The 25,057-nt window shown below is 38.6% G+C and overlaps 1 protein-coding gene across 2 annotated transcripts in view; it reads left to right on the forward strand.

Annotated features, from left to right (window-relative positions):
* KDF1 (keratinocyte differentiation factor 1) overlaps positions 1–25,057 on the forward strand; it is an 86,120-nt gene that overhangs the window by 46,392 nt on the left and 14,671 nt on the right. The gene's annotated exons all lie outside the window — the stretch shown is intronic.

Below are 25,057 nucleotides of genomic sequence, written 5' to 3' on the forward strand. Positions count from 1 at the left end.
TGCGAACTGCATCAGGCACAGCCCTCTGTAGAACATTAAGATTATTTCTTATCCCCATATGCACTTTATATATAGAGCACTTTATATGGTGGCCGAGCTTTTTCACGTTTTTTGTTGGACATTTTTATATGCAATGAATAAAAGCTAAAAAGTAACCAAGTCAATATGTCTCACGATTATCAGTGCAATATATTTACCGTATATACTCGAGTATAAGCCGAGTTTTTCAGCATGATTTTTCGTGCTGAAAACACCCCCCTCGGCTTATACTCGAGTGAACTCTCCACCCGCAGTGGTCTTCAACCTGCGGACCTCCAGAGGTTTCAAAACTACAACTCCCAGCAAGCCCGGGCAGCCGATGGCTGCCCGGGCTTGCAGGGAGTTGTAGTTTTGAAACCTCTGGAGGTCTGCAGGTTGAAGACCACTGAGGGCGGATGATGACAAGAGGATGATGAAGGGGGGGTGTGGGATGACGACAAGAGGATGATGAAGGGGGGGGTGGGGATGACGACAAGGGGATGATGAAGGGGGGTGGGGATGATGACAAGGGGATGATGAAGGGGGGGATGTGTGGGATGATGACAAGGGGATGATGAAGGGGGGGGGATGTGTGGGATGACGACAAGGGGATGATGAAGGGGGGGGATGTGTGGGATGATGACAAGGGGATGATGAAGGGGGGATGTGTGGGATGATGACAAGGGGATGATGAAGGGGGGGGGATGTGTGGGATGATGACAAGGGGATGATGACAGGTGATGATGATGAGGGTCTGGATGATGACAGGCGGTGATGATGATGAGGATGTTAATGACGGGGGTCTGGATGATGACAGGGGGGGATGATGTATTTCCCACCCTAGGCTTATACTCGAGTCAATAACTTTTCCTGGGATTTTGGGTTGAAATTAGGGGCCTCGGCTTATACTTGGGTCGGCTTATACTCGAGTATATACGGTAAATGCAGTGAGATACTATGAGAAATTAATTTACTGTGTTAATACACAGATCAGTGCAATATAAACACATTTCTCTGCTCATCCAAACTGGTAGCACTGAACTTTATCTATGACCCTACAGGTACTAATATAAATAAATAGATAAATAAATGTTAGGCCATTTTTACATTATGAACAGTAAGCCAAAACTAGGAGTGACACAAAAGTAATATAATGGAACATCTTGGTTTATTGAAATACTACTATGTGAAAAAGTGGCCTGATAATTTGTGGAATTATGTCTTCTACTTGACTCAAGCTTCTTCATGGTTATGAAAAAAGTTCAGGTAGTACTTTGTTTATGGGGAATTTAAAGTATCTAGTACTTAAAGGGGTATTCCTTCCCCAGAAAATTATCCCCTATCCACAAAGCACTCAGTGCTTCTTAGATTCTCTATGGGCTTCCGAGCATTGCTAAGTGCTGTGCTCAACAAGGCTTGGAAGCCCCATAAAGAATTTTAGGAGTGCTGGTTGGGCAGATTTGGTGTGTTCCATTCATTCAGGAAGACTATTTTCCTCTGTTCTTGTGTTCAGACACCATCAATCACCTTGGTATCCCCATTATTTGTATAGGAGACATCTTTCCAAGTAGGGAATACCCCTTTAACCCCCTAGTTGTTCCCTGTCAAAGAAAAGGTGGATGGTATCACCATAAAAAAAACTATTTTCCTCTGTACAAATGTGATACATCAAATAAGCTTGTTTTCTAGCCTAAGTAAACTTGTAATACTTTGTTTGATGCTAGAGTTCCTATAAATGTATGATCATAAGCGAATGAATACAATAAGTAACAATAAATTCTACGTGTAGAATAGTAGGTAACACGTCCACCTAGTGCTGTCACCTTTGCAGATTGACAACAATAAACCAAGAAATAAGGTGCCGTAAAACTTCACTTTTACTATATTCTAGGGTAAAATTCACCCAAAAAATCATAATAGTGCAAAAAGTGATTAACAAAAATTATTCAATCACCAAATATAGTAAAATTAGCAAAGCAGTATAGTCGAGTATTGTCCCGGGATTCTACGGGTTTCCTGCCACTGTAGGATCTACGCAAAGCACTTTTATTATGAACCAGATAAGCAGCCGTCGCTGGGTCAATGGTTCTCCCATTGTTTATGGTCTATATTGAAATTGGTCTATGGGGATCCATTGTTAAGTAACAGGAGGAGTATTCTATTGTTATATTCCATCCCATTATATGCTATTATCACCCTATTTGGTGACTTGGTGGCTATTGGCATTTACTCCTACTTGTGGCTGCTTTTGGTTCTTTTGCCTTGTACTATATTTGGGGTTTTGATCGAACCTCATACAATTGTGTCATACCCTATTGTGTTTTTTATAAAATACCCCTGATGACGTTCGGCCTGCTTAAATAATTAAGCCGCAACAGAAACGCGTTGGGTGATTTACATTGAAGTCTCTGTTGTTATTATGCTATGTAATGACTGGCTTTTGATCAAGAATTTCTCTATGCTATGTTATATATTATCCTCTAATATGGTATCCCAACCTCTGTGACAGGATGCATTGCAAATTTTATTATATTTGGTTATTGAATAATTTTTGTTGATCACTTTTTGCACTATTATGATTTTTTGGGTGGATTTGACCCTAGAATATAGTAAAAGTTAAAGCGTAGCTGTCAGATCCAACAAAAAATTTTTTTTTGTAATATCACTCAGTACCTAATCCTGACCATGTACATCTAATGTGTATGTGTCTAGCACCTTTATTTATTTTTTTATTACACTTAGTTTAGCTCACTAGTCTGAATTCCTCTCAAACTGCGCAGGTCTCCGCCCCCTCCCTCAGTATGCTGTCTGCTCACATCTCCCCTAGCATTAGCAAAACTACAACTCCCAGCTTGTCCTCACTGACAGTAGGGGGACAAAAGCTGACAGTGGGAGGATTTTTCCTCTAGCTATGAGCTCTGCGCTCACATCTGTCAATCAAGGAAGTGTGTCCATGACATAGGTGATGATGCATGGACACAGCAGGACTAGTATGTGTCCAAGCAGGTGGGGGGGGGGGGTAGTTGTTTGAATGGCTTTTTCAGTATGAAATACTGAAAATTTTCTAATGAAAGCAATTGTAAAACCTATAGGTTATAAATGCTTTACAACATATCAACATTTTTTGTATCTGACAGTGCCCATTTAAGTTTTACGGCACCTTTAATTCTTGGTTTATTGTTGTCAATAAGTAACAATGTAAGATATATGGCATTCACTAATTCATTCTATGAATTTCATTGTCATGCAATGGCTACATGTTCCACCTACATAAGATGCTGATATAACCCAGAAATATGTATTTTTACCTGAAGCTACAGAATGGAAAGGTCAAAACAGTGTAAACATGAAATACAACTTGTACAAAGCTTTCATATACTTCACGAGTCTTTGATCTTGAAAGTGTTGAACAAATCCCAGAAGCCTTATAGCCAACTTTCTGCTGTCCATTTTATCAATGTCCATAATTAACCCCACCCCTCATGGCTTATATACATTCTTTTGGCCATAGCAAAGGCAAACAATTACAACAGCAAATAAATTCAGATTCATTGTGCCAAAGTAATGTTTCCACCATACAAACATATCACATTTCCAATATGCCTATTTTGATTGAAAGCTATTGAAAATATTGAACATTTTAAACAGGATAAAGTTGATTTGTAGTATTTAAACATAATGGCTGTATTGTAATAGTTATACTTTTATTAGCAAATAATCTAAAATAAAACTATTCTGTATATATCATCTTTCATAGTAGCTAGGTAAGAAAGTATAAATATCTGACTCCAGCATAATATATAGAATCTTAAGTTCACTAAATATATACTAAATATATAGAGCGATCAATAAAGCCTGAAATGCACTTTCCATATTTTTGATGCTTGGGTAGCAGCTAGTAAGCGTAATGGCTAATATAATTGTTTCCGGTACTAAAAATACAACAACAAAAAAACCTTCTCGTCTTTATATTTCCTGCTTGAAAACCTGATTTCCCACAATGCTGCAAATTGTAATGTGCTATAATGTTCTAGCAGGATGCATCGCAGCCTGACCTTGTCATGAACATCTGGGTCTGCCGACAGGTAACTCCGGTATGATTATTCCTCTCTTCATATTCTCACAGGGGACCATGAAGCGGAGATGGAAGACAGTTAAAAGGCCTCACAATGGAGAACTGTTTAAAGGGAACCAATCATCAGATTTTACCCTATATAACGCTTGGCAAAGCGTTATATAGGGTAAAATCTTTATTTTCACCATTCCCGGGGGATGCTCCTGCCCCCAGGGATGGTGAAGATATGAAGTTATAAACTAGTCACCGCCGCCGCAAGTAGTCACCTGGGCGGGGAGCTCTTCTCACCTACTCCCGTTCTTCGGCCGGCAGCGACGCCCCCTCCGCTTGATTGTTGGGTCGCGTCATTGTTACGCTCACTGAACAGACGGAGCAGAGTGATGACGCGGCCCATCAATCAAGCGGAGGGGGCGTCGCTGCCGGCCGAAGAACGGGAGTAGATGAGAAGAGCTCCCCGCCCAGGTGACTACTTACGGTGGCGGCGGTGACTAGTTTATAACTTCATATCTTCACCATCCCTGGGGGCCGGAGCATCCCCTGGGAATGGTGGAAAAAAAAAAGATTTTACCCTATTTAACGCTTTACCAAGCGTTATATAGGGTAAAATCTGATGATTGGTTCCCTTTAAGCTTCCTCTTTACATTGAGCACTAACATGGAGGGAATAAAGTAATCTCTATTCCTAATATTTACTTGCAGGCCCATTATTTTTTTTAAACACTCTGCGCAAGCCGATACACTTTGCATGTTTATTGCAAAGCCTTTGGAGAAGGAAGCATTACACCGGAATTCTGCCGTTGATTCCGCAGCAGGAGAGTTCCATTGTATTCAATGGGATTCTGCTGCACTGTACACATAGTGGAATTTACACCCCAGATGTTTCTGGCAGGAAATTCCGATTTCCGTATCCGCAGAAAGAATGAAGCTGTCAATTCTTTCTGCAGACTTTGCACGGAATGCATAGCAGTCTATGAGACGGCACATTCCTGTACGGTCCTATGCCGGCATGTTATGCCAGCACCCGCAGTCTGTGGAATGTCCGCATGGACATTCTGGACATGTGAATATGGCCGTAGGCCCTGCAATGAGCATGCACAGCATTCCAGTTTTGTTTTGACTGCACCTTAAAAGAAGTAATCCTACAATTGATGTCTGTATAAAACCTCCCATGTCCACTGAACTATCAGATTTACATGTGCATTTGAGTGAAACAATATTTGTTATTAAATGGTTTTCTAGCTTGTTAACCATTCTATGTGAAAGAATCCAGTAGTGTGTTCTGGGCAGGCAGCATAGCTGTAGTTATGTTCAATCCTGTGTCTTTCCCCTATTCACTTTCAAGTAGAGAAGATGGCATCTACAGGTGCCTGCTTCTTTTCTTTTATGACAAGCACTGTTAAAGCCATGTATCACTGCATTGCCTCATCGGCAGAGACTCCGCAGACTCCCATGTATGCAGTTAAAGTGGGAACAGACTGCACATGCATGCCCATTAATACAGAGTACAGAATGTGGAGGCACTAAAGCTGAGGAGACTAGAGAGACTAGGGTGCAAAGTGATAAAATGTACAATGCTTGTTTTTTTTTACATACATTTCAATGAATTTGAGTGGTAACCCCTGATCACCTGCCTCCCTCCATGTCACAAATGTGCTCCAGAGAGCTAAAACATCCATCCAAACGTCTCCTACCTCTTCATCCAGTATTTTTGGGAGCTGGACACAAAGCTGACAGTCAACTCTACTAATAACATACGTGAGACATTGACAAAGTATACTAGAACAAACTGCATGCAAATGCCCAGAGTTACATTTTCTCGTTAAAAAAACTGCACAGTGCCCCAAGTGACCACTTCACTGATGGATTGTGGAACTGCACAATTGATTTCGAGTAAAATAGCAGTGTCATACATTCACCAAGCCAGGGTTCCTTAAATGAATGTCTAGAACAGGCCCTGGAGCAAAGAAATAATATTGGAGTGGCCATTTATTTCTATAAGGAAGGCTCCAAGAAGTCAGTTTCAGTGTATATAGTATTCTAGTCTACAGAAAGCCAAGGAGATCTAATATGACCAATATGTCATGAAGCCATCTGAATACTATCTAGTGGTATTAGTGTAATATAAGCCTAGTTACTCTCCACCAACACATGCTCTAAGCACGACTTCTACTCTGAAAGAGAGCACAACGTGGATGTCTGGGATGCTGTCCACCACGTCGCTCTTGTTTACTAGGCCATGGGACACACAGTGCACAGGCTAGGAGTCGTGGTTTCTGGTGCCGAAGGACTCTTCTGATTCTCTGCCCATGAACTGCAGCCTGCACCTCTGCCCGACCAGCAGCCTCCACCAATTTTGCCAAACCTTCTCTTTGTCTTGCAACTCGCAGCTCAGCTTGTAGAAATACACAATGTACCTGTTGAACCCGCATTTCCAATGCACAGAGTGCCCTTCTGCGGCCTTCTACTGCCAGCAACCTGCGCCGAGCCTCTATTAGTTCTGACCACGATGGGCTTGGGGCAACTGGAAGAGGTTCACCTTGAGTAGAGGCTCTCCGAGATGCAGGAGGCGGAGGAGTTTTGAGAGGGGACTGAGTAGGAGAGGAGTTATGTGAGGAGCCTGTTGATAAACGTTTACAGGAGGTCGTGTGAGATCCATTAGATTTTAGGGAGGATAATTTGGATGGAGGCGAGCTGATGGCTGTATTACAGAGATTATTTTTAGATGCTGGATTAGCAGGCTGGCTCTTACTGCTTTGTTGTGTGGCGGGCAATTGTGGAGGTAATGATTTTAGGTCAAAAACACATTCAAATTTAGAAACAGTTGGGGAAGAATCTTCTGGGTTCATAAGGGGTTCACCAGTAGTGGCTTTTTCTGAAGAAGGATCTGAATCAAGAGGACTAGGAGAGGAGAGAGAAGGGGAAATATCCCCCTCTGAAGAAGCTAGCGTGCTGCTAGACCCTGCATGCTGGAGAGACTTGGCATTGGTCTCTGGTAACTGAAGGGTATTAGGCTTCAAAATAAAGGTGTGCGGGACTGACACAGACTTACTGATGCTCTTCTCAGGAGTGCAATCCTCTCTCTTTGAAGATGATGGTTTAGGAGAGGGATCACTGCTGATGTTAGCAGAAGGCTGTAAAGGTATATCATGGATACCATGGGGGGCAGAGGCCGACCGCTTAGGGGAAGAACAGGGTGCAGAGGACAGTCTTCGCAAGAAAACGCTGGGGCCACTAGATGACTTCCAGAAGGATGTTTTGGCTTTGGTCTGAGGCTCTTTGGAAGACCTTGGATGGTTGAAGACCCTCTGCAGACTCCATAAAGCACTGCCCTGCACTAAAGGCATGGCAACAAACCAACAACAGTATGCAAAGGCAAGAAACAGAAGAGCTAAGGAGTTCAGGGCAAGATGCTAGCTTCCTCAGTGATGTGACCTTCTTAGCCCCAGAACTATGGTCCCCTGACAGCTCTCACCGGTACACGATGTGGGAGGCAGAGATGCTGGACTGTGGGGTCCTCAGGGTCTCGGTACCATGCTGACAATTGCAGGCTTCCGTCTCCTTGAGGCCTCTGGGAGTCCTGGAGTCTATCTCCCATCACACTGTCACGATCCGCTCATCTTCCCTCTCCTCATCTTCCTTCTTCTCTGGACTTCTGCTGCTCTGCAGATTTCTCGCAACATGTGACGTCACCGCACGACTAGAAGGGGTGGAGATGAGGCTGAGCTGCTTTTGTTTAGCCACTAGAGGTCGCACTGCGCCGCTGTTATTCTATGAACTCTATTCATCCTACATACATGTGTAGCGAACGGCCATATTTCTGGAGACCACAAATTTGTACACTTAGTGCAAAGACAATTTTATATGTTTCTATTAACAAGTCACGTATACATGTACAGTCTTCTGAAGGCACCGTGTATATCAATGTTTTCCAACATGTGTCTCTTCAGCTGTTATGCAACAGTTAGAGAGCCAAAGGTTATCGAACACTGGCTTATAAAGAGAAAGCTGGAGAGCGTTTCCGAATCACCACAATGAATGTCTCCATGGATGCACCGATACCGTACATTTGTATCTGCAGCACTCTAGTGACTTCTGTGCTGTAGAGACGGGAGAAGCATGACGTAGTACGCAGGTAGGGGTGTGGCCGACACCTGGCCGACAGGTAGAGGCGGTGGTGACAGGAAACGGAAGCTGGCGGCTGAAGGGAACCCGGAAAATTCCGGAACCGACCCCCTGACTCTTAGTGAAGTTGATCAATGTAAGTATAGCGGCCATAAAATGCGGAGAAGAGCGTACAGGTATGCTAGAACTGTTAATATCACCGGCAGTGCGGCCGCTCCCCCAGTTTGCTGATTGGCTGGGACGCACACACCCTTTCGACCCTGCTCATCTAGCAGGGAACTTTACAGGCAGCGACGAACAAACAGTATAAATTTCTTAAAACAAGCAGAAGGGACTAAGAAGAAACTCAGGACTGCTGATACTGCTACTCATCATATTCTAATACTAATATTCCTATTTTACTGCTACTCATCATATTCTACTGCTAATACTACTATTCCTATTTTACTGCTACTGCTACTACTTATATTCTACTGCTAATACTACTATTCCTATTTTACTGCTACTACTCATCATTCTACTGCGAATACTAATATTCCTAGTTTACTGCTACTGATACTACTACTCATCATATTCCACTGCTAATACTACTATTCCTATTTTACTGCTACTGATACTACTACTCATCATATTCCACTGCTAATACTACTATTCCTATTTTACTGCTACTGATACTACTACTCATCATATTCCACTGCTAATACTACTATTCCTATTTTACTGCTACTGATACTACTACTCATCATATTCCACTGCTAATACTACTATTCCTATTTTACTGCTACTGATACTACTACTCATCATATTCTACTGCTAACACTACTATTCCTATTTTACTGCTACTGCTACTCATCATATTCTACTGCTAATACTACTATTCCTATTTTACTGATACTACTACTCATCATATTCTACTGCTAATACTACTATTCCTATTTTACTGCTACTGATACTACTACTCATCATATTCCACTGCTAATACTACTATTCCTATTTTACTGCTACTGCTACTGCTCATCATATTCTACTGCTAATACTACTATTCCTAGTTTACTGCTACTGCTACTCATCATATTCTACTGCTAATACTACTATTCCTATTTTACTGCTTCTACTCATCATATTCTACTGCTAACACTACTATTCCTATTTTACTGCTACTACTCATCATATTCTACTGCTAATACTACTATTCCTAGTTTACTGCTACTGCTACTCATCATATTCTACTGCTAATACTACTATTCCTAGTTTACTGCTACTACTACTCATCATATTCTACTGCTAATACTACTATTCCTATTTTACTGTTACTACTCATCATATTCTACTGCTAATACTACTATTCCTAGTTTACTGCTACTACTCATCATATTCTACTGCTAACACTACTATTCCTATTTTACTGCTACTACTACTCATCATATTCTACTGCTAATACTACTATTCCTATTTTACTGCTACTACTCATCATATTCTACTGCTAATACTACTATTCCTAGTTTACTGCTACTCATCATATTCTACTGCTAATACTACTATTCCTATTTTACTGCTACTGCTACTACTCATCATATTCTACTGCTAATACTACTATTCCTATTTTACTGCTACTACTCATCATATTCTACTGCTAATACTACTATTCCTATTTTACTGCTACTACTCATCATATTCTACTGCTAATACTACTATTCCTATTTTACTGCTACTACTACTCATCATATTCTACTGCTAATACTACTATTCCTATTTTACTGCTACTACTACTACTCATCATATTCTAATACTTCTATTCCTATTTTACTGCTACTACTAATCATATTCTACTGCTAATACTATTCCTATTTTACTGCTACTGCTACTACTCATCATATTCTACTGCTAATACTACTATTCCTATTTTACTGCTACTACTACTCATCATATTCTACTGCTAATACTACTATTCCTATTTTACTGCTGCTACTACTACTCATCATTCTACTGCTAATACTACTATTCCTATTTTACTGCTACTGCTACTACTCATCATATTCTACTGCTAATACTACTATTCCTATTTTACTGCTACTACTCATCATATTCTACTGCTAATACTACTATTCCTAGTTTACTGCTACTACTAATCATATTCTACTGCTAATACTACTATTCCTATTTTACTGTTACTACTCATCATATTCTACTGCTAATACTACTATTCCTATTTTACTGCTACTACTCATCATATTCTACTGCTAATACTACTATTCCTATTTTACTGCTACTACTCATCATATTCTACTGCTAATACTACTATTCCTAGTTTACTGCTACTGCTACTACTCATCATATTCTACTGCTAACACTACTATTCCTATTTTACTGCTACTACTCATCATATTCTACTGCTAATACTACTATTCCTAGTTTACTGCTACTGCTACTCATCATATTCTACTGCTAATACTACTATTCCTATTTTACTGCTACTACTCATCATATTCTACTGCTAATACTACTATTCCTATTATTCTGCTACTACTCATCATTCTACTGCTAATACTACTATTCCTATTTTACTGCTACTACTCATCATATTCTACTGCTAATACTACTATTCCTATTTTACTGCTACTACTCATCATATTCTACTGCTAATACTACTATTCCTAGTTTACTGCTACTACTACTCATCATATTCTACTGCTAATACTACTATTCCTATTTTACTGTTACTACTCATCATATTCTACTGCTAATACTACTATTCCTATTTTACTGCTACTACTACTCATCAAATTCTACTGCTAATACTACTATTCCTATTTTACTGCTACTACTCATCATATTCTACTGCTAATACTACTATTCCTATTTTACTGCTACTACTCATCATATTCTACTGCTAATACTACTATTCCTAGTTTACTGCTACCTACTACTACCACTCATCATATTCTACTGCTAATACTACTATTCCTATTTTACTGCTACTACTCATCATATTCTACTGCTAATACTACTATTCCTAGTTTACTGCTACTACTACTACTACTCCTCATCATATTCTACTGCTAATACTACTATTCCTATTTTACTGCTACTACTCATCATATTCTACTGCTAATACTACTATTCCTAGTTTACTGCTACTACTCATCATCTACTGCTAATACTACTATTCCTATTTTACTGCTGCTACTACTACTACTACTCATCATATTCTACTGCTAATACTACTATTCCTATTTTACTGCTACTACTCATCATATTCTACTGCTAATACTACTATTCCTATTTTACTGCTACTACTACTACTCATCATATTCTACTGCTAATACTACTATTCCTATTTTACTGCTACTACTACTCATATTCTACTGCTAATACTACTATTCATATTTTACTGCTACTACTCATCATATTCTACTGCTAATACTAATATTCCTATTTTACTACTACTACTACTACTCATCTTATTCTAATACTACTATTCCTATTTTACTGCTACTACTACTCATCATATTCTACTGCTAATACTACTATTCCTAGTTTACTGCTACTCATCATATTCTACTGCTAATACTACTATTCCTATTTTACTGCTACTACTACTCATCATATTCTACTGCTAATACTACTATTCCTATTTTACTGCTACTACTACTACTCATCATATTCTAATACTTCTATTCCTATTTTACTGCTACTACTACTCATCATATTCTACTGCTAATACTATTCCTATTTTACTGCTACTGCTACTACTCATCATATTCTACTGCTAATACTACTATTCCTATTTTACTGCTACTACTACTCATCATATTCTACTGCTAATACTACTATTCCTATTTTACTGCTGCTACTACTACTCATCATTCTACTGCTAATACTACTATTCCTATTTTACTGCTACTGCTACTACTCATCATATTCTACTGCTAATACTAATATTCCTATTTTACTGCTACTACTCATCATATTCTACTGCTAATACTACTATTCCTAGTTTACTGCTACTACTAATCATCATATTCTACTGCTAATACTACTATTCCTAGTTTACTGCTACTACTAATCATCATATTCTACTGCTAATACTACTATTCCTAGTTTACTGATACTACTACTCATCATATTCTACTGCTAATACTACTACTATTCCTAGTTTACTGCTACTACTACTCATCATTCTACTGCTAATACTACTATTCCTATTTTACTGATACTACTACTCATCATATTCTACTGCTAATACTACTATTCCTAGTTTACTGCTACTCATCATATTCTACTGCTAATACTACTATTCCTATTTTACTGCTACTGCTACTACTCATCATATTCTACTGCTAATACTAATATTCCTATTTTACTGCTACTACTCATCATATTCTACTGCTAATACTACTATTCCTAGTTTACTGCTACTACTAATCATCATATTCTACTGCTAACACTACTATTCCTAGTTTACTGCTACTACTACTCATCATATTCTACTGCTAATACTACTATTCCTAGTTTACTGCTACTACTACTCATCATATTCTACTGCTAATACTACTATTCCTATTTTACTGATACTACTACTCATCATATTCTACTGCTAATACTACTATTCCTATTTTACTGCTACTGCTACTACTCATCATATGTTTCTGCTAATACTATTATTCCTATTTTACTGCTACTACTACTCATCATATTCTACTGCTAATACTACTATTCCTATTTTACTACTGCTACTACTCATCATATTCTACTGCTAATACTACTATTCCTATTTTACTGCTACTACTACTACTCATCATATTCTACTGCTAATACTAATATTCCTATTTTACTGCTACTACTCATCATATTCTACTGCTAATACTACTATTCCTAGTTTACTGCTACTACTAATCATCATCTTCTACTGCTAATACTACTATTCCTAGTTTACTGATACTACTACTCATCATATTCTACTGCTAATACTACTATTCCTAGTTTACAGCTACTACTACTCATTCTACTGCTAATACTACTATTCCTATTTTACTGATACTACTACTCATCATATTCTACTGCTAATACTACTATTACTAGTTTACTGCTACTCATCATATTCTACTGCTAATACTACTATTCCTATTTTACTGCTACTGCTACTACTCATCATATTCTACTGCTAATACTAATATTCCTATTTTACTGCTACTACTCATCATATTCTACTGCTAATACTACTATTCCTAGTTTACTGCTACTACTAATCATCATATTCTACTGCTAATACTACTATTCCTAGTTTACTGCTACTACTACTCATCATATTCTACTGCTAATACTACTATTCCTAGTTTACTGCTACTCATCATGTTCTACTGCTAATACTACTATTCCTATTTTACTGCTACTACTACTCATCCTATTCTACTGCTAATACTACTATTCCTATTTTACTACTGCTACTACTCATCATATTCTACTGCTAATACTACTATTCCTATTTTGCAGCTACTGATACTACTACTCATCATATTCTACTGCTAATACTACTATTCCTATTTTACTGCTACTCATCATATTCTACTGCTAATACTACTATTCCTATTTTGCTGCTACTGATACTACTACTCATCATATTTTTCTGCTAATACTACTATTCCTATTTTACTGCTACTACTACTCATCATATTCTATTGCTAATACTACTATTCCTATTTTACTGCTACTACTCATCATATTCTACTGCTAATACTACTATTCCTAGTTTACTGCTACTACTACTACCACTCATCATATTCTACTGCTAATACTACTATTCCTATTTTACTGCTACTACTCATCATATTCTACTGCTAATACTACTATTCCTAGTTTACTGCTACTACTACTACTACTCCTCATCATATTCTACTGCTAATACTACTATTCCTATTTTACTGCTACTACTCATCATATTCTACTGCTAATACTACTATTCCTAGTTTACTGCTACTACTCATCATCTACTGCTAATACTACTATTCCTATTTTACTGCTGCTACTACTACTACTACTCATCATATTCTACTGCTAATACTACTATTCCTATTTTACTGCTACTACTCATCATATTCTACTGCTAATACTACTATTCCTATTTTACTGCTACTACCACTACTCATCATATTCTACTGCTAATACTACTATTCCTATTTTACTGCTACTACTACTCATATTCTACTGCTAATACTACTATTCATATTTTACTGCTACTACTCATCATATTCTACTGCTAATACTAATATTCCTATTTTACTACTACTACTACTACTCATCTTATTCTAATACTACTATTCCTATTTTACTGCTACTACTACTCATCATATTCTACTGCTAATACTACTATTCCTATTTTACTGCTACTACTCATCATATTCTACTGCTAATACTACTATTCCTATTTTACTGCTACTACTCATCATATTCTACTGCTAATACTACTATTCCTATTTTACTGCTACTACTACTCATCATATTCTACTGCTAATACTACTATTCCTATTTTACTGCTACTACTACTACTCATCATATTCTAATACTTCTATTCCTATTTTACTGCTACTACTAATCATATTCTACTGCTAATACTATTCCTATTTTACTGCTACTACTCATCATATTCTACTGCTAATACTACTATTCCTATTTTACTGCTACTACTACTCATCATATTCTACTGCTAATACTACTATTCCTATTTTACTGCTGCTACTACTACTCATCATTCTACTGCTAATACTACTATTCCTATTTTACTGCTACTGCTACTACTCATCATATTCTACTGCTAATACTAATATTCCTATTTTACTGCTACTACTCATCATATTCTACTGCTAATACTACTATTCCTAGTTTACTGCTACTACTAATCATCATATTCTACTGCTAATACTACTATTCCTAGTTTACTGCTACTACTAATCATCATATTCTACTGCTAATACTACTATTCCTAGTTTACTGATACTACTACTCATCATATTCTACTGCTAATACTACTACTATTCCTAGTTTACTGCTACTACTACTCATCATATTCTACTGCTAATACTACTATTCCTATTTTACTGATACTACTACTCATCATATTCTACTGCTAATACTACTATTCCTAGTTTACTGCTACTCATCATATTCTACTGCTAATACTAATATTCCTATTTTACTGCTACTACTCATCATATTCTACTGCTAATACTACTACTCATCATCATATTCTACTGCTAACACTACTATTCCTAGTTTACTGCTACTACTACTCATCATATTCTACTGCTACTACTATTCCTAGTTTACTGCTACTACTACTCATCATATTCTACTGCTAATACTACTATTCCTATTTTACTGATACTACTACTCATCCTATTCTACTGCTAATACTACTATTCCTATTTTACTACTGCTACTACTCATCATATTCTACTGCTAATACTACTATTCCTATTTTGCAGCTACTGATACTACTACTCATCATATTCTACTGCTAATACTACTATTCCTATTTTACTGCTACTACTCATCATATTCTACTGCTAATACTACTATTCCTATTTTGCTGCTACTGATACTACTACTCATCATATTTTTCTGCTAATACTACTATTCCTATTTTACTGCTACTACTACTCATCATATTCTATTGCTAATACTACTATTCCTATTTTACTGCTACTACTCATCATATTCTACTGCTAATACTACTATTCCTAGTTTAATGCTACTACTACTCATCATATTCTACTGCTAATACTACTATTCCTAGTTTACTGATACTACTACTCATCATATTCTACTGCTAATACTACTATTCCTATTTTACTGCTACTCATCATTCTACTGCTAATACTACTATTCCTATTTTACTGATACTACTACTCATCATATTCTACTGCTAATACTACTATTCCTAGTTTACTGCTACTCATCATATTCTACTGCTAATACTACTATTCCTATTTTACTGCTACTACTCATCATATTCTACTGCTAATACTACTATTCCTATTTTACTGCTACTACTCATCATATTCTACTGCTAATACTACTATTCCTATTTAACTGCTACTACTACTCATCATATTCTACTGCTAATACTACTATTCCTATTTAACTGCTACTGATACTATTACTCATCATATTCTACTGCTAATACTACTATTCCTATTTTACTGCTACTACTACTCATCATATTCTACTGCTACTACTACTACTATTCCTATTTTACTGCTGCTACTACTACTCATATTCTACTGCTACTACTACTATTCCTATTTTACTGCTGCTACTACTACTCATCATATTCTACTGCTAATACTACTATTCCTATTTTACTGCTACTACTACTCATCATATTCTACTGCTAATACTACTGTTCCTATTTTACTGCTACTGATACTACTACTCATCATATTCTATTGCTAATACTACTATTCCTATTTTACTGCTACTACTACTCATCATATTCTACTGCTAACACTACAATTCCTATTTTACTGCTACTACTACTTATCATATTCTACTGCTAATACTACTATTCCTATTTTACTGCTACTGATACTACTACTCATCATATTCTATTTCTAATACTACTATTCCTATTTTACTGCTGCTACTACTACTCATCATATTCTACTGCTTATACTACTGTTGCTATTTTACTGCTAGTACTACTCATCATATTCTATTTCTAATACTACTATTCCTATTTTACTGCTACTGATACTACTACTCATCATATTCTATTTCTAATACTACTATTCCTATTTTACTGCTGCTGATACTACTAGTTCTATTCTACTGCTGCTGTTGCTACTACTACTGCTATTCCACTGCTGCTTCTACTACGCCTATTCTATTATTCTTAACTCCTGTACTATACTCCTATTATTCTAATCCAATTCCGCTATTACAGCTACTTCTATTCGTTAAAGGGGTACTCCCACAGAAACCTTTTTTTTTTTTAAACAGATTTGTAAATTACTTCTATTAAAAATCTTAATCCTTCCAGTACATTTTAGGGGCTGTATACTAAAGAGGAAAAGCTTTTCTTTTTGGATTTCTTTTGTCTTGACCACAGTGACCCCTGCTGTCCATTTTAGGAACTGTTCAGAGCAGCTTATGTTTGCTATGGGGATTTTATCCTGCTCTGGACAGTTCATAAAATGGACAGCAGAGGTCAGCAGAGAGCACTGTGGTTGTGACAGAAGAGAAATCAAAAATGAAAAGCATTTCCTCTGTAGTATACAGCACCTTAAAAATACTGGAAGGATTAAGATTTTTTTAATAGAAATAATTTACAAACTTTCTGGCACCAGTTGATTAAAAAAAAAAAAAAAAAAAATTAATAATAATAATAATAATAATTTTCCACGGGTGTACCCCTTTAATGTACCAGATTTGAGTGGGCTCTGCTTTGTTAATGTAGCAGAGGTGATTGCGCACTACTACATTACTGTAGCAGAGGCAAGAGCGCTCCGGTATGTTAATGTGGCGGAGGCAATTGCGCTCTGTAGATCTCTATAGATTGTTTACTATAATCCCTTGCTGGGCTAAGTGCTATGCTCGGGCCCAGCAAGGAAAGAGTTAACTAGCACTCCGTGTACATTGTGCATTTTCAACATGCCTTTTGTTCCTTAACCCCTTAAGGTCCGAGCATTTTTCCACTTTCATTTTTCCCTCCTTACCTTTCAATTTTGCACCTAAAAATCCATATGATGAAAAATCCATATTTTTGCACCACCAATTCTACTTTGTAATGACATCAGTCATTTTACCCCAAAATCTACGGCGAAACAAAAAAAAAAATAATTGTGTGACAAAATTGAAGAAAAAACGCCATTTTGTAACTTTTGGGGGTTTCCGTTTCTGCGCAGTACCTTTTTTGGTAAAAACAACACTTTATCTTTATTCTGTAGGTCCCTACGATTCATGATTCCAAACTTATATAGGTTTGATTTTGCCTTCTGAAAAAAATCTTAACTAGATGCACAAAAATTAATGTTTAAAATTGTCATATTCTAACCCCTATAATGTTTTTATTTTTACACATACAGGGCAGTATGAGGGCTCACTTTATCCGCCATGATCTGAAGTTTTTAGCGGTATAATTTTTGTTTTGATTGGACTTTTTGATCGCTTTTCATGATATAAAAAGTGACCAAAAATAGGCTATTAGGGACTTTGGAATTTTTTTGTGTGTACGCCATTGACTGTGCGGTTTAATTAATGATATATATTTTTATAGTTCGGACATTTACGTACGCGGCGATACCACATATGTTTATTTTTATTTACTTTTTTTTCTTTATGGGAAAGGGGGGTAATTTAAACTTATTAGGGGTTAAATTATATTTATTTTCTTTTGCAATGTTATAGCCATCATAGGGGACTATAAAATGCAGTACACTGATCTCTCATACTGTTCAATGCTATGCCATAGCATATCATTGATCAGTGTTTCTGCCGCTTGACTGCTTCTGCTTGGATCTCAGGCACAGAGCAGTCATTCGCGATCGGACAGCAAGGAGACAGGTGGGGATCCTCCTTGCGTCCTGCATGCTGTTCGGGACGCCGCAATTTCAACGCGACAATCCGACCAGCACCACTGAGCTAACTGGCAAGGTTTACTTTAGTTTTATATGCGTCTAAAGGATTAATGCCGGGCATCAGCCCGATCAGCGATGTTCGGCATTAGCCGTGGGTCCTGGTTGCTTATAGCAACCGGGTATGATGCGCGCTTACCTGCTGAGCACGCATCATATTTTGGGAGCCGCAGATGGACGTTAATGAACGTCCATTTGCGGCAAGGGATTAAATAAGTGTTCAAAATGTGAACAGACCATTTGTGCCAGTGTTTCTTAAACAGGGGGCCTCTAGCTGAGGGTTGTAGTTTAGGAACAACTGCTACCTGTAAGGGAAACACTGCTTCATGCACTTTATGGGTGCTCACTTTATGTGCTAACCCATTTTTTTGTGGGGTTTTTCTTCTCATTTTAAATATGTGAATGCGGAGGACTACTTCGAATTCGGTGGACTACGTCTATGACCAGCTGGCTTTTTTTTTCTTTATAGAATGGTTAATGAGGGCTGTGGTGGCAGTGTTTTTTATATCAAAAATGTTTTAACTTGAGTCTTATTTTTTAATTTACTTTATAGGCTTAGTAGTGGAAGCCATCTTCTGGACAAGTTCATTACTAAGTTGGAACTTAGCGATAACCCCCAATTATTACCCTGATACCCACTGGCACAGGAGTAGCAGGAAGAGCCAATACAAACAGGCCCTGGGCACATGGTGCTCCTGGGCATAGGCAGTAACAGACTGGTGTTATTTAGGCTGGGGAGGGCCAATAATAACTGTCCTAGCCAACCCTGGTAACGTCAGGCTGTCGCTTGGTTGGTATCTGGCTAAGAATGAAAATACGGGATACCCCACACAGGAGTTTTCCAAAACAAATAAATATAAAAATATAAAAGGTTGGGTTACCCAAATTTTTTATCTTTGCCAGATACTAACCAAGCACCAACAGCCTGACATTACCCGGGTGTGCGAGGACCATTATTATAGGCCCTCCCCAGCCTAAATACCGTCAGCCTGTTAACGCCTAGGCTCAGGAGCACCATTTTTTTAGGCTCCAGGCATGTTGGTATCAGCTCTTTCCGGTACTCCTGTGGCAGTGGGTGCCAGCGTATTAATCAGGGGTTACTCGTAAGCCATTTTTATTAAAAAGAACAAAAACAATGCTGGTCATTGTCGTAGTCCACTGAATCCGAAGTAGTCCTCCGCATTCACGTATCTGAAACAAGAAAAGAAAAATACAAAAAATGAGTTAGTACATTTTAAGTGCCCATAAAGTTCAGGAAGTAGTGTTTCCCTAATAGGAAGCCTCCAGCTGTTGCTAAACTACAACCCCTGGCTCCCTGTTTTGGAAAAACATGTGCACAAATGGTCTGTTCTCATATTTGACATGCATTATTTTTTGTGAACAGAGACACCGCTAGTGACAGAGCAGGAACAGAAGTGGGTAAGTGGACTTCTGATGACATTATACAGTCATCAATATAGATGGCTTTATATCCCCCAATGAAGTTAACTCTTTTCTTGCTGGGCCTGAGTATTGTGCTCAGCCCAGCAAGGGGTTACAGCAAAAATGATTTATAGAGATCTCTTTACAGAGACCTCAGAGTGCAATTGCGTCTGCTACATTAATGTAGTAGTGCACACTCACCTATGCTACATTAACCCCTTAAGGACCCAGCCATTTTACACCTTAGGACCCGGCCATGTTTTGCACATCTGACCACTGTCACTTTAAACATTAATAACTCTGGAATGCTTTTAGTTATCATTCTGATTCCAAGATTGTTTTTTCGTGACATATTCTACTTTAACATAGTGGTAAAAATTTTTAACTTGCATCCTTTCTTAGTGAAAAATCCCCAAATTTGATGAAATTTTAAAATTTAGCATTTTGAAGCTCTCTGCTTCTAAGGAAAATGGATATTCCCCCCAAAAAAATAATTTTAATTCACATTTCCAATATGTCTACTTTATGTTTGAATCATAAAATTGACATTTTTTTTTTACTTTTGGAAGACCCCAGAGGGCTTCAAAGTTCAGCAGCAATTTTCCAATTTTTCCCAAAATTTTCAAACTATTTTTCAGGGACCAGTTCAGATTTGAAGTGGATTTGAAGGGCCTTCATATTAGAAATACCCCACAAATGACCCCATTATAAAAACTGCACCCCCCAAAGTATTCAAAATGACATCCAGTCAGCATTTTAACCCTGTAGGTGTTTCACAGGAATAGCAGCAAAGTGAAGGAGAAAATTCACAATCTTCATTTTTTACACTCCCATGTTCTTGTAAACCCAATTTTTGAATTTTTACAAGGGGTAAAAGGAGAAAATGTATACTTATATTTGTAGCCCAATTTCTCTCGAGTAAGCACATACCTCATATCTATGTAAATTGTTCGGCGGGCGCAGTAGAGGGCTCAGAAGCGACAAGGGGATTTTGGAGAGTACGTTTTTCTGAAATGGTTTTTGGGGGGCATGTTGCATTTAGGAAGCCCCTATGGTACCAGAACAGCAAAAAAAAAAAAACACATGGCATACTATTTTGGAAACCAGACCCCTTGAGGAATGTAACAAGGAATTAAGTGAACCTTAATACCCCACAGGTGTTTCACAACTTTGGCATATGTAAAATAAAAAAAAAATAAAAAATAAATTCCCACAAAAATGTGTGTTTCCCCCCAAAATTTCACATTTTTGCAAGGGTTAATAGCAGAAAATACCCCCCGAAATTTGTAACCCCATCTCTTCTGAGTATGGAGGTACCCCATAAGTTGACCTGAAGTGCACTACGGGCGAACTACAATGCTCAGAAGAGAAGGAGCCATATTTGGCTTTTTGAGAGCAAATTTTGCTCGAAGGGCATGTCGCATTTAGGAAGCCCCTATGGTGCCAGAACAGCAAAAAAAAAAAAACCCACATGGCATACCATTTTGGAAACTAGACCCCTTGGGGAACGTAACAAGGAATAAAGTGAGCCTTAATACCCCACAGGGGTTTCACAACTTTTGCATATGTAAAAAACATATTTTTTTTCACTTAAATGTGGGGTTCCCCCCTAAATTTCACATTTTTGCAAGGGTTAATAGCAGAAAAGACCCCCCCCCCCCCCCAAAAAAAAAAATTTGTAACCCCACCTCTTCTGAGTATGGAAGTACCCCATAAGTGGACCTGAAGTGAACTGCAGGGGCGCTACAATGCTCAGAAGAGGAGGAGTCACATTTGCAAACTTTGCTGAAATGACCCCTTGAGGAACGTAACAAGGGGTAAAGTAAGCCTTAATACCCCCCAGGGGTTTCACGACTTTTGCATATGTAAAAAAAAAAATAAAAAAATTCCACTAAAATGTGAGTTTTCTCCAAAATTTTACATTTTTACAAGGGTTAATAGGAGAAAAGACCCCCCACAATTTGTAAATACATTTCTTTAGAGTAAGGACATACCTTATTTTTTTATGATAATGGCTTGGCGGATGCACAGCAGGTCTTGCTGGAGTGGGAGGGCAGTCAGGGGCCTTGAGCTTCATATGGAGCCAGGATGTGGGACCCCCCCCCCCCTCAAGGAGTGTTAATGGGGGAGCACTGAGCCCTAAAATAGGGGAACACTATGGGGGACAACGGGCCGTAACTGGGGTATACAGGTGGGGTACAGAGGCCCGTAATATGGGGTACAGTGGGCCAGAAAATTATAATAAAAAAGGATATATTCCCAGAATGATGACCCAGAGCATAGCCAAAACTAAAAAAAAATATGCCCGCCCCAAACCCTATGCTCCGAGTCATCATTCTGGGAATGTGATGTGTGTGGCCGTCCCTAACCTGTTGCCTCAAATGCGCACCCGCTCAGGTGGCGAGAGAGCGCTGTGCATTTGAGGCAACATAAAAAAAGTCTCCGATGATAGTGACTCAGTGACCTATGACACATTTTTGAAAAAAACACCCCCAGAGGTCTTATCAGGTTTATTTTTTTTTTTAGGTTTTTGGGTCAATTTAGAGATTTATGGGGTTAAAAATTTGGAATGTACTCTGGACTTGGTACATTGGTCAAATTATGGAAAATTAACATAAAAAGGGAAAATTTAGGGCTCCATGGAAGTGTGATACTCCCTGAAGCAGTTTATGCAGAGGCCCGGATTATTTGGGCAAGTGTCGCATTAATATGTGGTGTCCTTCCGAATCCCCTTCCTGAAACACACACTGCATTTTTTCTGGGTTTTTCCCTTCTTTCCAGTGGGGGGGTCACAACTGGAAAGTGCTGGCCTGGGACGATCCTGGCACCTATAACTCCAGACCCTTGGGAAGTCAGGCCTGATCTTTCCCGGTCAGCAAAGATCAGGAACCTTAGGACTTCTTCTTGATACTGGAGGAATATCCCTGTGTTGCCAGCGTACTGGAATAGTACAAAAGCGTTGTAAATGGCAACCTGTACCAAGTAGACCGCAACTTTTTTGTACCATACCCGTGTTTTCCGCATGGCGTTATATGGCTTGAGGACTTGATCTGAGAGATCAACTCCCCCCATATACCGATTGTAGGCCAGAATACAATCGGGTTTGATGACCGGTCCCACGGTACCTCGCACAGGGACAGGGGTGCTGCCGTTCCCATGAATAGTGGTGGGTATAAGGACATCCCTCTTATCCTTATACTTCACCAACAACAGGTTATCATGGGCCAGGGCACGGGACTCACCCTTGGGGATAGGCGTCTGGACCAAATTTAGAGGGAGGCCTCTCTGGTTCCTCCGCACGGTCCCACAAGTGGACGTGGATCTGGTGGAAAGGGATTTGAACAGAGGGATGCTGGTATAAAAGTTACCCACGTATACCTGGAAACCCTTATCCAGCAATGCATACAGGATGATGCAACGTTTCGACCTAACAATAAGGTCTTTATCAAGCAAGTGCTTGATAAAGACCTTATTGTTAGGTCGAAACGTTGCATCATCCTGTATGTATTGGGATCAATAAACCACTTTCTTTGAATTTGGACACCAATACCGGAGTGCCGTCTTCCATTTCTTCTATTGATACGTTTGCCTTGGTCAAGCTTGAGGATGGGCACCCACTAACCCTTGTAAGGGTTTGAACACTGTGCATCTCCCATCTTTTGTATTGCTTATCCAGCAATGGGTGCATAAGGTCCCAAACGATTTTCCCATTAACACCCAGAGTGGAGGGACATTCTGGGGGTTCAATACGGGAATCTCGTCCCTCATATACTCTAAACTTGCAAGTGTACCTGGAGGTACTCTCGCAAAGTTTGTAGAGTTTCACGCCATACCGCGCCCGCTTCGAGGGAATATACTGGCGGAAGATGAGTCTCCCCTTAAAACTGATGAGAGACTCATCTACAGAGGCCCCTGAGTGATACATAGGCCTCCAAAAATTTGGCCCCAAAGTGATTGATGACCGGCCTCACTTTGTAAAGCCGGTCATGGGCGATATCACCTTGGGGCAGACATGCTGCATTATCTGCATAATGCAAGCATTTCCGAATGCAGGCATTACACTCTCTTCCTTGTGGTCACTGCCTGTAAAGTTCCCTTCAAGATGAGCTGGGCAGAGGGTTTGTGCATCCCCGACAATTAGCAAGCTGGGGGAGATGACCACTGACTGATACACTATTGCATGTGTCCTGCAATTATTACAGTATTGCACTAAACTTTACCACACCAGAGCACTAAGCAGACCTGAGGACACGGAGGGTGGTGTAGCTCAGGGGGCAATGCAAGGGCACCTACATTGGGACCCGGGGACACATTAGGAACAATTGTGTATGGTGAACAAGAGTTTTTAAGGATCACACAATTGGAGAGCAGGTTGGAAATCTGTTCTATCTGATCTAGTTTATCTATTTAATTTATCCTTTTTGTGTGTAGTGTTAACACAAAAAAACAAAACAAAAAACAAACCTATAGTTGAAAGATTAAAATACTGAATGTAAACATGGCCTTCGAGAACCATGATCAGGGCTTTATTGACCAAGCTCACACAGGGCATTTGTATGGCACAGAGGATTATGTATCCTTAATACATGAAGAGTTCCTGCATTTCTTTTCCCTATCCTGAAGTGAAATGTACACTATGACCACATTATTTTTTTTTTCTATTTGCACATACAGTCTGTGTGTTGGGTTATACATACAGAGGCATACATTTGGGCCACTGTAGAGAGCATAAGTATGCAATTTTTTTTTATATGGTATGAACAATGGGGGAGATTTATCAAAATCTGTGC

The sequence above is a fragment of the Hyla sarda genome, chromosome 2, assembly GCF_029499605.1.
Source record: "Hyla sarda isolate aHylSar1 chromosome 2, aHylSar1.hap1, whole genome shotgun sequence".
Taxonomy (NCBI): Eukaryota; Metazoa; Chordata; class Amphibia; order Anura; family Hylidae; genus Hyla; species Hyla sarda.